The 13,814-nt window shown below is 35.8% G+C and overlaps 1 long non-coding RNA gene across 3 annotated transcripts; it reads right to left on the minus strand.

The window, feature by feature from the left end:
• Window positions 1–8,631: 8,631 nt before the first annotated feature.
• LOC131632222 (uncharacterized) lies at window positions 8,632–11,907 on the minus strand. Of its 3 annotated transcripts, none has more exons than XR_009292931.1 (4): window positions 11,617–11,907; window positions 10,622–10,769; window positions 8,994–9,514; window positions 8,632–8,894 (listed from the first exon to the last, which is right to left on the minus strand). It is a non-coding gene; the product is annotated as an uncharacterized LOC131632222 (long non-coding RNA). The 3 variants fall into 3 exon arrangements; XR_009292930.1 differs by having other exon boundaries at window positions 8,994–10,540; XR_009292929.1 differs by having other exon boundaries at window positions 8,994–10,769.
• Between the last annotated feature and the right edge of the window lie 1,907 nt (window positions 11,908–13,814).

Below are 13,814 nucleotides of genomic sequence, written 5' to 3' on the forward strand. Positions count from 1 at the left end.
GATTTGATGAAGGATTACCATTGTGGCATCGTCATCTCTTGATCTTTTGATGAAATAAGGATAATCATTGCATTTTTGACATTCCTCAACCTTTTGAAGGATAACCATTGTTGTACCCTTAAATGTATGCCCTTCTGGTGAGTTTTGAACACTCGATCAAGTTAAATGAACACTACCCTGCCCCAAGGTTAAAATAAGGTTTTTTTTATGATTAGAAAAGAAACTCCTACTTCAAGGCCCAAAGGGGTTAACGAGGGTCTATCTCCCTTATATCTCCGGTGTTTGGGGATTTGAAATAATGCCTGTACATCCTCAGTAGGGTTTTATTCAAAAGCACACAATTGGAGGTTTTGCATTTTTGTTTTTCATCATTCTCCCTCAGCTTTTTGCCTAAGCAAGTGATTAGTAGAGTTGGTATCGTAATGCCAAAAACATTTTATGAGTGATAACGAATGGATTTCTTCAAAACAAACATAAACAATGCATTTATTTTCATTCAGAAATTAACAAGTTTTTACATGCTATAAATGCTTAAACACACAAATGAAAAATTACAATGAGAATGCAGTAAGAAACTAAATGGGTGTCGTTGTTGAGGAGACTTGACTCCGTCTGGACTTGTTGAGCTTGAATACTTTCTGCAGTTCCTTCCAAACACTTCAGATTACTTCAAAAGAGAACTCCAACAAAGTCATCCATGAATTGTAAACTTTTGCCTTACTTTAGGGATTCGAGCAATGCGAGTGATGCAATGCTCAAGATAAGAGTACGTCTTGCTTATCCCTCGTGCGGGAGCCCCAAGCATAGTTTCTAGAGTAGTAATCGCCATCCTAAATGGAAAGAAACTTGTATGATCATCAACTCAAGAGATACTTGTGGTGAAGAAGACCCAATACTAGAATCTTAACCAATTGTGATTCCAACAAACAAGGAAACGGATGAGTACAAGGCAATAGAACCACGTCAATTTGTTTCTCATATTCTTCTTGTCTCTGTTAACTAGCAAGGCCACTGAGAAGGAGATCCTGAGAAAAGGCAACTGATATATGAAGTAGGACCTTGAGAATGAGAAGCATTGTGAAGAACACTCTTGATTATCACACGGAAGAAAATTCTGACGAAGTCACCCAAGAATTTGTAATGCTTTAGGGATTCGAGCAAGGCGAATGATGCAATGCTCAAGATAAGAGTGCGTCTTGCTTATCCCTCGTGCGGGAGCCCCAAGCATATTCATTGAAGAAGTATTTACTATCAAACATGGAGGAACCTTGCGTGGTCATCAAACTTAGAGAAGTTATCTGTTGTAAGGGAAGACCAAAACACCAACTGAAACACCAACCTCCACGGATACAACTGAGCACAAGAACCTTGAGAATGAGAGGTGCTTCTACAGGAAATTCTTGATTACCTCTTGGAAAGAAGATTCTGACAAAGTTGTTCGAGAATTTGTGGTGCTTTCATTATTACCATACCAACGAGTTCAGACAAGGAAGTAGCCTTCTACAAAACAGGAAATACTGAAAATGAGAATGCAGAAGTGAAATGATGATTGCCATAGTTGAGGAGCCTTGACCCCATTTGGGCTTATTCTCTTTTTTTTTTTTTGATACTTTCTGGAATACGGGCATTCACTTACGCATGAACTCTTCGCTTTATGCGTAGGCCATTTGGAGTGAATGATATTATTTTAGAGTCAATGAGATCTTGGACTTTGTGTTTCAAAATACTACAATCCTCAGTTGAATGTCCAGATGTCCCAGAATGGTACTCACACCTTGCATTTAAGTCATATCCTTGAGGAATTGGTATTGGAGGGGGCTTAAACTCCCTTAATTGGACCAAAGAATCCTTGAGCAAATGAGAAAGCAGCTGACCATAGGTCATAGGAATTGGGTCAATCCTTCTTGGTGGTCTCCTTGGCATTTGTGGACCCTGCTGATGGCAATGATTCCAGTACCCATTCTGTTCAGGTGTCTTCCTCTTTTGACCTGGCTGTGAAACAAATGGAGACTGATGAGGTGGGAAACCTGGAACCCAAGATGGTGCATTATGCTTCTGATTTGAAGTAGATCTGACATAGAAGTATGAATCAACCTTTTCTTCCATCGCAATTGGAACCCCATTTCCTCGAACAAACATACCCTCAGGGGTGAACAAAATCACTTCTGAATCAATGAGATCTTGAACTTGATGTTTCAGTGCCCTACAATGCTCAACATCATGACCAGGTGCCCCAGAATGGAACTCACATCGAGCATTGGCATCAAAGTTGGGGGGAAGCTTTTCAGGCGTAGCCAATTCTCGTAGCTCAACCAACTGAAGCTCCAGCAAACAGGGAAGTAACTGAGCGTAAGGCATCGGGATAGGATTGAGAATTCTCTGAGGTATCTTAGGCTTTTTCCCACACATTTGGCCCCCTTGAAGAACAGATTGGCATGGAGGTAATGGCACATGGAGTTGAGAAGGAACTTCCTGAGGTATTCCATGAGTGGGACGGGATCCTATTGAAGAGAAGGGATCAACAACTTCTGTTGCCGCAGTAGGGACAACATCCTCTTCCTTCCTTAATACCGTCTTCAGAACTTCCATGACCAAGCTCAATTGAGTCTTCAACTGACTATTCTCTTCTTTTAGTGCATCCTGATTATGGACCAAATCTTGCATCTCCAACATAAGATGACCCATTTGTTCCCTCATCTCGTCCATTTCCTCACGGAGTTGTTCCATAGTTGACTTTGGAGTTGTGGCGGTGAGAAGTCAAATATGTTGTTGATCTTGAAATCTGAATAGAAATGGTTCCATAAGTCTTTGACAGAACCATGATATGCATGATAGTATGAATGCATGTTTCATTTATGAGAGATCCTAAAGTCTTTTCATACACTTTCATTTTTCTCTTTTTTTTTTGGAATCAAAGCTTCTCTTTTTTGTATAGAATATCTTTTCTTTCTTTTTTTATTTTTCTCTTTTTTTTTTTGGAAATAGACTTTAGGATCCCCCATAAATGAAGTGGATAAAGAAATGATGTTATGCGATGCAACAGCATGGGGTCAACGGTCCACATAATCTTAGTAACCACTGTACAAACTTCTGAATAACTGATACAGGTCGAATGTCACAGGATCAAAGGTCCGACACCTTTTTGACTACCAGGAAAACCAATAGTCACCAACAGAACAGAATAGTCACCAACGATACCTGTCATGTATATCCCTCCCCACTCACAGGTGAATCTAGGTCAAGGTAGGTCAAAAAAGCCAACAGAGGATTGAAAGTAGGCGTAATCATACGATATTGCCTCTTTCAACCAAGCTCTGTCCGTGGATACATGATCGGATCAATCAGACATACGTCTTCTGTCCGTCATGGCCACTCTATTCCTAGTTCCTAAGGTATCACTCATGGCCTGGGTATTGGGCCTTTTACCTCATAGAACAATCCCACCCAACCTGCAAAACAGAACAGAAGACCCCAAGGAACACAGAATATAATCCATATGCATGATGTGCAAACAGAAATAAACATGATATGCAGGCAGAAAAGTAAACATGCAAACATATATACAAGGTATAGACATAAAAACAAATAAACACCCAGTAAATAAACAAACAAACGCAGGCTAGGATCGACTCACTAAGGATGGACCAGCAACAGGTCTAGCAACATCCCCAGCAGAGTCGCCAGCTGTCGCACGCTCGCGAAAAATGATCAGAGTCGCCACCAATATATTTATCCCATAAGGGAAAGGAATACCAGGAAACCTAACAAAGGAAGGAACAGGGTCTTGCGACCAGAGAATCAAGGTACGGGAGTCGGTTACGCAAGGGGAAGGTATTAGCACCCCTCGCGCCCATCGTACTCGATGGTATCCACCTATGTTTGCTTCTATCTGAAGGGTGTATACTATGTCTATGTCTAAATGCGAAATGAATGCAAAATGTAGGGAAAATAAAGAATTGTACTCGCACGGGCCCTACCCCGCTGCCTACGTATCCTTTTCAGGAATCAGAGTTACCGTAGCTCGGCTAAAGATTTTCTGTTTGTTTTTGTGTTTTTTAGTTGGGCGGCGTTAACGCTCACGCTCTTGCACAAGGGGACAGCCTAGGATGCAATGGAGCGGAGATAACAATGCCCTTAGAAAGAAGAAAAGAGATTGGTTTGTGTCTTTTAGGGTAATTCCATGATGACGAGAACCCACTACAAGGTCTCGCATCACTTCCTTACTTTGTGTTAAATCTGACCATTTATTAAGTTTTTTGGAGTATTTTTGGTTGGTGTTTTTTATGGGGATTTTAATTTTGTGACTTAGATCATACCAAAAAGAGTTTTGTTTTGCATATTTAGAGAACGCACATCGAGGCCTACGCCACAATCGTTTCTCTAAATAGCGGCTAAGAAATACATCGAGGCCTCACACCTCAATCATTTCTTCTCCGCTAAGTAAAGGAGCTACAAAAAGAGTTCTTTTGTGAGTATTTAGAGAAAGCACATCGAGGCCTACGCCACAATCGTTTCCCTAAATAACGGCTAAGAAATACATCGAGGCTTCACACCTCAATCATTTCTTCTCCGCTAAGTAGGAAAGAACATACATCGAGGCCTACGCCTCAATCATTTCTTTCCTATCATGAACTAAGGCAACGGTATGATCTTCATCGGTTTTTTATTAAGTATTTTAAAGTTGAAAAGGAAAAGAAAATGATAAGGGAACTATTCCTAAATCTAATCTAAGTTGTCTAATTCCTATTTATGTACAAAAGGAATCTAAAATGGTACTAACGAAATAGGCCTAAAATAAGGCCAAAGTCAAGCGACAAAGTCACACAAAAATTATATAGAAGTCAACATGTAAATGATACAAAAGCAATTCAAACATTAGTGCAAAATTAACCTAAAAGTGCTACTATTTTTATGAGCTTTTGAAGTGTTAAGAGAATTCTAAGTCGAACCTAAAATATACTAAAATCTATTAAGCCTAAGACTAATGTTTTTTATGCATCTTTTTATCAACAAAAGGCTACCAAGATGGTATTGATTCTATATATTTTTAATATCTAAAAAACTTGAACAAAAATCTAAAAAGAAAAAGATTAAGGTCTAATGTTTGAAGTCAGGGGGGTGCACAACCCAAAACTATGGTGCAGTCAGAAGGTTGTGGCCCAAAGCTTGGTTTTTTGTATATATTTTTAGCTGCATGGGCCAAGGGGGGGTGAATGGAAGCAATTCGGTGAAGGCCCAAGGGTATTGTGTTATTCAGATTTCTTTCAATTGTTTATCAATCACCAAATTTAATTAAAAATAAATAAATAAATAAAATAGAAAGAGGAACTAGGGATTTCGTTTGTGACCATCCACTTCTTCTCAATCCAACCCTATCTCTTTCGTCCTCACGATTTCCGGCGAGAGTCTCCGCCGTGAGTCACCGATAACTCCACCATCATCTAACTCCGTTCTCACTCTCCTCTATGCCCTATCCTCTCCAATGAAATCGAACTCTCCGGCCACCGTATGCAAAACGAAACAAGCTCCTCTCTCCGACTCGTTCTCACTCTTTCTCGATCTCACTCAGACTCAAGCAACGAAACGAAAGAAAAGTGGAAACGGAGCCTTACCTGTCGAAGATCGGAGATGGATGATGAAAAACCCGAACGAAAGCTCCTAGCTGTGAACGCGAAATAAACGCGTGAGTGATCTTCTACCCAGGTATCATTATCGTTCTTGTTCTTCAATATACCTTCTGCTCTTCTTCTTTTCGATCTGCTCTTCTTCTTCTTCTTTCCGTGTGCAATTTCTCTGTGTGTGAATCGTTATTGTTGCGGTGAGACGAGTGTTGAGGGTGATGACGGAGATTAGGCTTAGCACGTCTTCGTTCAGAGTTCAAAGGTGGAACTCTGGTGAAGGATGGAAGTTGTGCTTTGGGGATGGTGGAGAAGATGTGGTTGCAGAGTGAATGGGCGTGGAGTGAAGAGGATGAAGGTGAGAAAAAGTGGAGAGAGTCTGATTGATGAAGATGATGAAAGGTTGAATGGTGAGTGAAGATTAGAGAGAGGTTGAAGATGAGAGTGGATCTGTTATATAGAGTTTGGAAGAGTGAATTCGGTTGAGGGTGAAGATTGTGAGCCATTGGATCAGTGAGACAGTTAGGAGATTAAAGGTGAGGATTGAGTTGGTTTTTTAGGGAGAGGAAGTTAGTTATGAAATCTGTTTTCTGTTATGGATCTGTTTTCAGTTAGAGGTTGTTGTAGGTAGTTATAATTCTGTTAGGGGACGGTTATTGATGCTGGGAGTTAGTTAGTAACTGTTTGGTGGTTAGGTTGTTAGAAAACTGTTAAGTGTTAAACTGTTAGAAGTTAGGCGACAGTTAGGAGATGTTAACACTAAACTTAAAACCCTGTTAATGGTTAGTATATGCTGCTGCTAATTGTGAGCTTTTATTGCCAACTGTTTTCCCATTGAACTGAGTGCACATTCTAGGACTGAACCGGAGCATTTGTATATCGATTTTCTGATTTTGACATATGCCTCTTGAAATATGATGTCATCCCGGAATCTTATTGCACACTTGGAATCCTTGAACTCGCATCACAACGCCTTTTTGAATCATATGCCGTACACTGTGTGTCTGAGACGATATTTATGCATTGATGTTCAGCCCTGACCTATAACTGATCGTGAAACCCATTGAGCCGTCCGGAATGTCGCATCTGTTTTGAGTATTGAATGTACGACTGAAAATGGATTTTGTGAGCACGATTGATTTGAATACAAACTGTGCATGGATCGGTTTTGAATTTGAACTGATGTGAATTGGATGTTTTTATGTGTATGCAGGGCTGTTTTGAAGATGGATGCAGAGCCGAAATCGTGCAATTGGTGGCTGAAATAGCGTGGTTTCAATTCTGTTTGTACAGCTCTGCTACTCGACTGTTTCAAGTGTGAATGGTACTCTTTTTCTTTGAATTGATGTGGAAGTTTAATAACTTGTCTTGAATGCAGTATGTGGTTTGTATGGTAGTTTTCTACTGATTTTAAACATGCTGCAGGGGCTGAACCTGTTTGTTAATATTGAGTTGCTGTTAGTAAATAAAGGTTAGAATTATGAAAGCTGTTAGGGCAACTCTGTTTTTTGACATTTAGGTTGTTGGTTGAAAGTTGACTATTGCACATTAGTTGGACAGTTAGGGATTAACAACCAGTAAGTTAGAACTTATGAAAGGTAACACTATTAGTACGTTAGCTTTGGTGAATGAACAAGAAACCTGGAGTTGAACGGATATGAGCATTCGGTTTTATTTGTTGCTCATGATTTGCATCATTTTTTGAAATGGTTTATGATCTTTTGTGTAGGTTGGTATATGTACAGGATATGGCTTTGTTCTTTTGGTGCAAGACTATTGGCATGGGGTTTACTTGGAGCAAAATAGAGGCAAAAGGATTGAGCATGAAGTTGGCGTGAAGAAGGAGCTTCGAAGACGGATATTGAAGCTTTTAGGCATCAGCTTGGGATTAGTTTATGATCTTTGTGTTGTAACTTTGTAAAGCCTTTGAATTTGTAATGGGCATGGACACTTTGAGATGAACTTCGGAATTGGATATTTTCTTAGGATATTTGAATGGTGAATGAATGATGTTGACTCTTGAATTTGAACGATGTAGAACACTTGGACTTGTAATATTAACTTTAGGATGAATGAGATTGACTTTTGAATTTGAATTTTGAGCTCTTAGAGGGAACTTTGATGATTGAATGAGTATGACCTTGAATGCCATTTAGACAACTTTCAATTACGCTTTGTCCGTGTGACTTGAATTTCTAGGAACTAGTCATGAACGAATCTTGCATATGAAAATCCTCACTCTGCGTTCAAATCCGAATCGTCTTTCTCTTGAAGCAATCCCAACAAATGAATGGTAAGACAATCCCAATCCTTCACATAAAACATCTCAAATCGAGCTTTGACCAAGATAACTCCATAAGAACAATACCTTTAAATCTCTTGAGAAGCATAGAGCAAGTAACGAGGAACCCTTAAACGACATTGGTTAGGAAATAAATCCTAATCCTTAGCCGCGGTGAATTTGTATGAAGCACAACCCTTGTAACTGGAGGAGGAATAATTCATAACGCCTATACTTCAAACCCAACTTCCACAGTCCCATACTCTAAGAATAGCTAGATAAATCAAGCTTGAATGAAGGAGAGGCCATAGTTTCCAAGATCCTTGATCTCATGCCAAATTTATTGATTAATGAATGCATGAATGTTAGATGACCTAATGAAGGGTATGCAAATGAAATGAGAACTTAAGCCAGTTAGAATTAAAAGGGGTAGGACAAATTTGGGGTATGACAGTCAACATGCATAAACTCATCCTTATAAGACAATTTCAAACAGTAATCAAAACATATATTAGAATAAATCCAACTTCATACATAAATAACAGTGAATCACACAAAGCTGACAATGTTACCAATAAACAAATAATTAACCATTCAAACATATGATTTAGAAGAACGCATGTTTATTTATGTTAAGAGGGACTAAGTTAATTAGTTGGAATCAAACGGTTTTGGTTAGGAAGTAACTAAATGGCAACCTTGTGAATACTACTTAGTTGGAGGGCATTGTGGTAACTAGCCATTTCTAGTTAATGACATAAAAACTTGTTTGGATGCACTTTCTATCCTTTTATCCTACAAAATCAGAATTTGAGAATGAAGAGTTCAAAAGCAAAAAGAAAGAAGAAGGAACTCATGGCCATGTTCCATTTTTGCAACTTTGGGGATGCCTTCACTAAAGATAGTCAATTCACATCTAAGGTCGTAATTTGGATAAGAATGTTGCTCCAGACACTGTCCACTTTTATCGTACTTCACCAATCCATCTGCACCATCTGTTCCAATAATATCATCACTTCTTGTACAACATAACAACACAATGGACAAAAGATATCAATAGAATGAACAAGAGTCATAGTCCAAGAGGAACTCACTTTGTGTTCTTTCATCGCCCATAATTCAACTGGATCATTACTATAACTCAAAGTGTATACGCTGAGAAATTCTCCATATATCCACAAACCACTATCCAAAGGATTACCATAACAATGCAAAATCATATATAAAAGTTTCATTTCCATTAAATCAAATGCAACAATAACATCACTTTGTAAATCATAACGATAAGCCAACCAATGAATAGCTCCCTTATAGAGCAAACCACCTTTGAGCTCATACTCCTAGAAGGTATAAGGGAAGTAAGGACCCCAACTTCTTTTCATATATTAGATTTCAATGAGAAGAACTCCAGGCGAGACATTGAAACAACCAAATAATCATGGGTTGAATCATCATACCCAAAACCATAGAAATATCCAACGTCTAAATTGGAACCAAAAGGAGATAAAGTATTTGTTTATAATCTCCAATGGATGGATTCGGTAGATGTTTAAGGAACTGTAGAAAAGTATGAAACCTCTACACTACCCTCTAATTTGAAAGCCTGTAAAATCCCCTGGAAGGTTGAGTGAAAAAGAAGCATTGTCATCGTCAAGTGATGCTTCAAAATCTATGGATAGAGATTCTTCATGAGTTGAGTTGTAGAGTTAATCAACTCTTAGCCAATTATTTTTGCTCTTATAAATAAAATAATAAGTGAAAGATTAGAGTTACAAAATTTTATTCTAATTAAACAAACAAAAACCCTAATCATTGTTCTAATTCCCTTCGGAAACAAGAGTAAATGGGAAGACAACGTAAAATTGCAAAAGCTGACCACCATAGAGGCCGTATTGAGCAAGAGATGGTCTCATCTTTAGATATTTTGTGACAGTATCACCTTCCCTAACATTGTCGTTTATAGCCTTAATTCTAGTCGTAGATTTAACAAGTCTGTCAACTATGTTTTGGCTTTGAGAGATGATGCGGACTCACATTCAATACTTGTTAACTCTCGAAGTTTCTTATAGTAACCTTTATTTTGTTTTTCGACTAGGCTTTCCAAAAATGGTCAAATGACTCAATATTGTTTTTCCGTGTCAACGGCTATCATTTGACATTGAACAACAATATTGAGCCATTTGACAATTTTTGGAAAGTCAAATGAAGTCTACCATAATAAACTTGAGGTTGATTGAATGTGAGTCCAAATAAACGCCAAAACGGAGTTGACAAACTTATTAAATCTGTGACTAGAATTAAGGCTATCAACGAAAAGGTTAGTAAAAGTGATATTGTCACAAAATTGACAAAGATGAGTAAGGTTGTTCCATTGGTCTCTTTGGTAGTGAGGAAACATAGAATGTAGTGGAGAGAATATCACCAGTAAAGGGTTGATTTTATCTACTTTTCCAATTCTATGTCATCTTCCAATTTACGTTTGAAATAAGAACAATGATTAATATTTTTGTTTGTTGAATTAAAATGAAAGTTATAATATTTCAATTACTATTTTATTTATAATTAGAGTAAAAGTAATTGGCTAATAGTCAATTAGCCCCAAAACTGCAGGGGTAATCTTTAAAAATCTATCAAAAGAATTCTACGAGTGTGTTAGAGTTAATTTGAGAATGTGAATATGCAAAATGGGAATCATGAGAAATAAAAGAAAACCACAACTTACAATCAGACTTGGAACGTAGAAGAGACTTTACCGACAACTTCACTAAGATTTGTATAATCAATTCATGAGGCAAAAGCATGATCGATCTTCTTTTATCCTTGGGTGCCCAAAATTTCTTCGCTGCTCATTGCATTGTCGGCTTTGTGAGCTGCACCCAACAGCCCAGTTATATTTTACTAATACAGCCCAAAATATTTCTTCACAAAATGAACATGCTGTTGTGCTATAAAATCCTAAAAAAACTTTTGCAGAAGTTATCTTTGAGATTCATCTATTATACTCTTTAAAAATATATATAGGTGTCACGGCGCAAAAAAGTATCCGAGTTTTTCTTATGAAAAAAGATGATGTGAAAGGTTCACTTATTAAATTTTTTTTAAGTATGAAAGGATGAGTCTGTCTAACAATCAACTATTTAAATACTCGGAATTGAAGGAGCAAGCAGTGTTCAACCAACCTTTTTCGCATCCAAGTTTATTGTGAAAATCTTTTGAAAATCACAACTCGTTTCCAGAAATATTTGAAATTGCTTGATTTTAATCTTGAATTAAGGTGGACATGATAAGCCGGCCAAGGTATTAAGGATACAAACATAAAGTCAATGACAATTAATTAATAGAACTAAATCAATTACAACCATTAGTAAGATTAATCAAACAAAATTAAATAATTAAACTTATATTTAAGCCATTATTTAAATGGACAAGTTAATAAAATAAAAATTAAAATAATAACAATGAAAGAAGAGAAAAAAAATTCATTAGGATAACACAATTTAGATTTTTTTTTTTTTGCTATGACCGGTTTACGACGTCACTTACACGTTTTAGATTTTATAGTAGTGATGTATGCTATCACAATTTCAGTAATAACCTCTCACAAAGATAGTGATTCATAATATTAAAAGCAAACAAAATCATACAAAATTCTCACAAACAAATCATACAAAATTCAACATGGATTAGAGAATTAAAAGAGCAACAAGAAAAACTCACAAATTGAAAAACGGAGGCGGATTCGGGCAAGGCAAGCCGTTGGTGGTGGCGGAATCGGAAGTTGACGGTGGCTGGGGCGGTCTCGTCAGCTGTGTTGTTTTTGTATGAATTCTTAAAGCTTTGTGAAACCAAATGTGTTAATGGTGATTGAATTTTAAGGAGAGGTTATATTGACTGATTTAAAATGAAGAGGCGTTGGTTTGGTCTATGGAGAGAGTACTTTGAATGTTAGAGAATGAGGAAACTGAGGGAGTGGGGAAGACTGAGAAAATTATGGAATGGTGGGTTACGTGGGAGAGTGAGGACTAATTCCAACTTTTATTTTCACCTTTTTATTTATTCCGACAAAAGCCCTTTTGGGTGAATTAAAAATTTAAAATGAAATCAAAATAATTAATCAAATAAAAATCAACAATTTTAAATAATCAAAATAAAATTGAACTGAAAACGCAGTTAATCCTATTTAATTTATTTTAACGGAAAAAATAAAATAAAATGGCTCAAAATAAATAAAAATTTGGGTCGAAAAATTAAAATGAACGGACTAAAATAATTTGTATATTTTGGGAAAACAACTTGTTTCAATCAAATTTTGTAGAATAAATATCCGGTTAAAAGAGTCTCAGGTTGTTCGAAATGCGACAGCAAAAAGAATTGAAAAAATAAAACGAGCACGTTAGGTTAAACTACGTGAACCATATATTAATAAAATTCACGTATGCAAGATGGATTTTGAAATTTTTTGTCTGCTAATTTTACATACTTTTGAGAATTAATTCAACCGTTGTCTATAGATCTGAAAGTTTATTCTGGTTGATATTTTAAACACTATTCGAGATGAAATGCATGTTATGATATGCAAATGATGCGAATGTATGATAAATGAATTAATTTATTAATCGATGGGTAAAATTGAAGTATGACAATAAGGAGTAATAAACAATCTCTTTATAAAAAAATTTAAAAAATCATTGTTAATCAATCTTAATATAGGTTTAAATATACTTTTGAGTTGTTGATTTTTATCAGATTTATTCTTCAATTTTCATTAAGGCTCTGTTTGGTAAAAATAGCGGTTGACTGATAACTGATAGCTTATAGCCGATGACTGATGACTTATAGTTGATAAGCTGATTGAAGTGTTTGGTAAAATTAGCGGTTCAACTAGCTGATTAATTAAAATGACATAAAGGACATTAATATATAATTATTTTAATTTAAATTAAAATAAATTATAGAGAGTAAAAGTGAATTTTAGTTAAAATAATAAGGGTAAAAATGGAAGAAAAAATGATAAACTATAAGCTAAAATATTATTTGAAATAACATATGAAAAATAAGCTATAAGCAAGAAAAATAAGCTATAAGCTCGTAATAAAAAGACTGTTACCAAACAGGTCTTTTATTATTATATGAGCTTATAAGCTATAAGACATAAGCTCAAAAAATAGCATGCCAAACAGAGCCTAAGTTAGGTCTAAAACCACAAATCGGCCTAACCATCGATTGAGATATACAGAAACATTTTCATAGTTTGGTTTTTTCATATTCGCTTAACTAATTTAAAAATCAATCAAATTTTTTTACATATTAGGCCAGTTTTAAATATGTTCAAAAATATTCTCTTTTTTGGTAACAAATATTTTTTATTTATTTATTAGATGGCCCAAATATTAGGCTTTTCAAAATTTTACTTTTTTAAAAAAATTATTACAAAATATCTGATTATTTTTAATTTAAAAATATGAGCTATTTGAACTCATTCATTACTTCAAAGAGGAATGTTATTTATTACGAAACGAATCGGAAAAAAAATGCAAGAATGAGCATGTGTCATTATATTATAGAAAAAAATTTAATTTTCTTTTTAATAGGGATCATGGGGTGGTGGTGATAATGAATGATTGAGATTTATTCTTGTCTGTGTTGTTTTCCTATTTTCTTAACAATTAATATTTTCCTACTTTAAATCTGGGCAAAATCTGAGTTGATTAAAATTCAATTATCATTTTAAAACTGAACCAAATTATCATTTTAAAACTAAACCAAATTTAGTTGCATTATAACAACAAACCAGAGTTACTAAAATAAAACTTAATACTTACAAGAACCATATAAAATTTAAGTTTTTTTATCTATATAAATATTTGTTCAAATAGCCAACATAAATACATGCATTAGCATTGACACACATTAAC

Source organism: Vicia villosa, linkage group LG1, assembly GCF_029867415.1.
Source record: "Vicia villosa cultivar HV-30 ecotype Madison, WI linkage group LG1, Vvil1.0, whole genome shotgun sequence".
Lineage (NCBI taxonomy): Eukaryota > Viridiplantae > Streptophyta > Magnoliopsida > Fabales > Fabaceae > Vicia > Vicia villosa.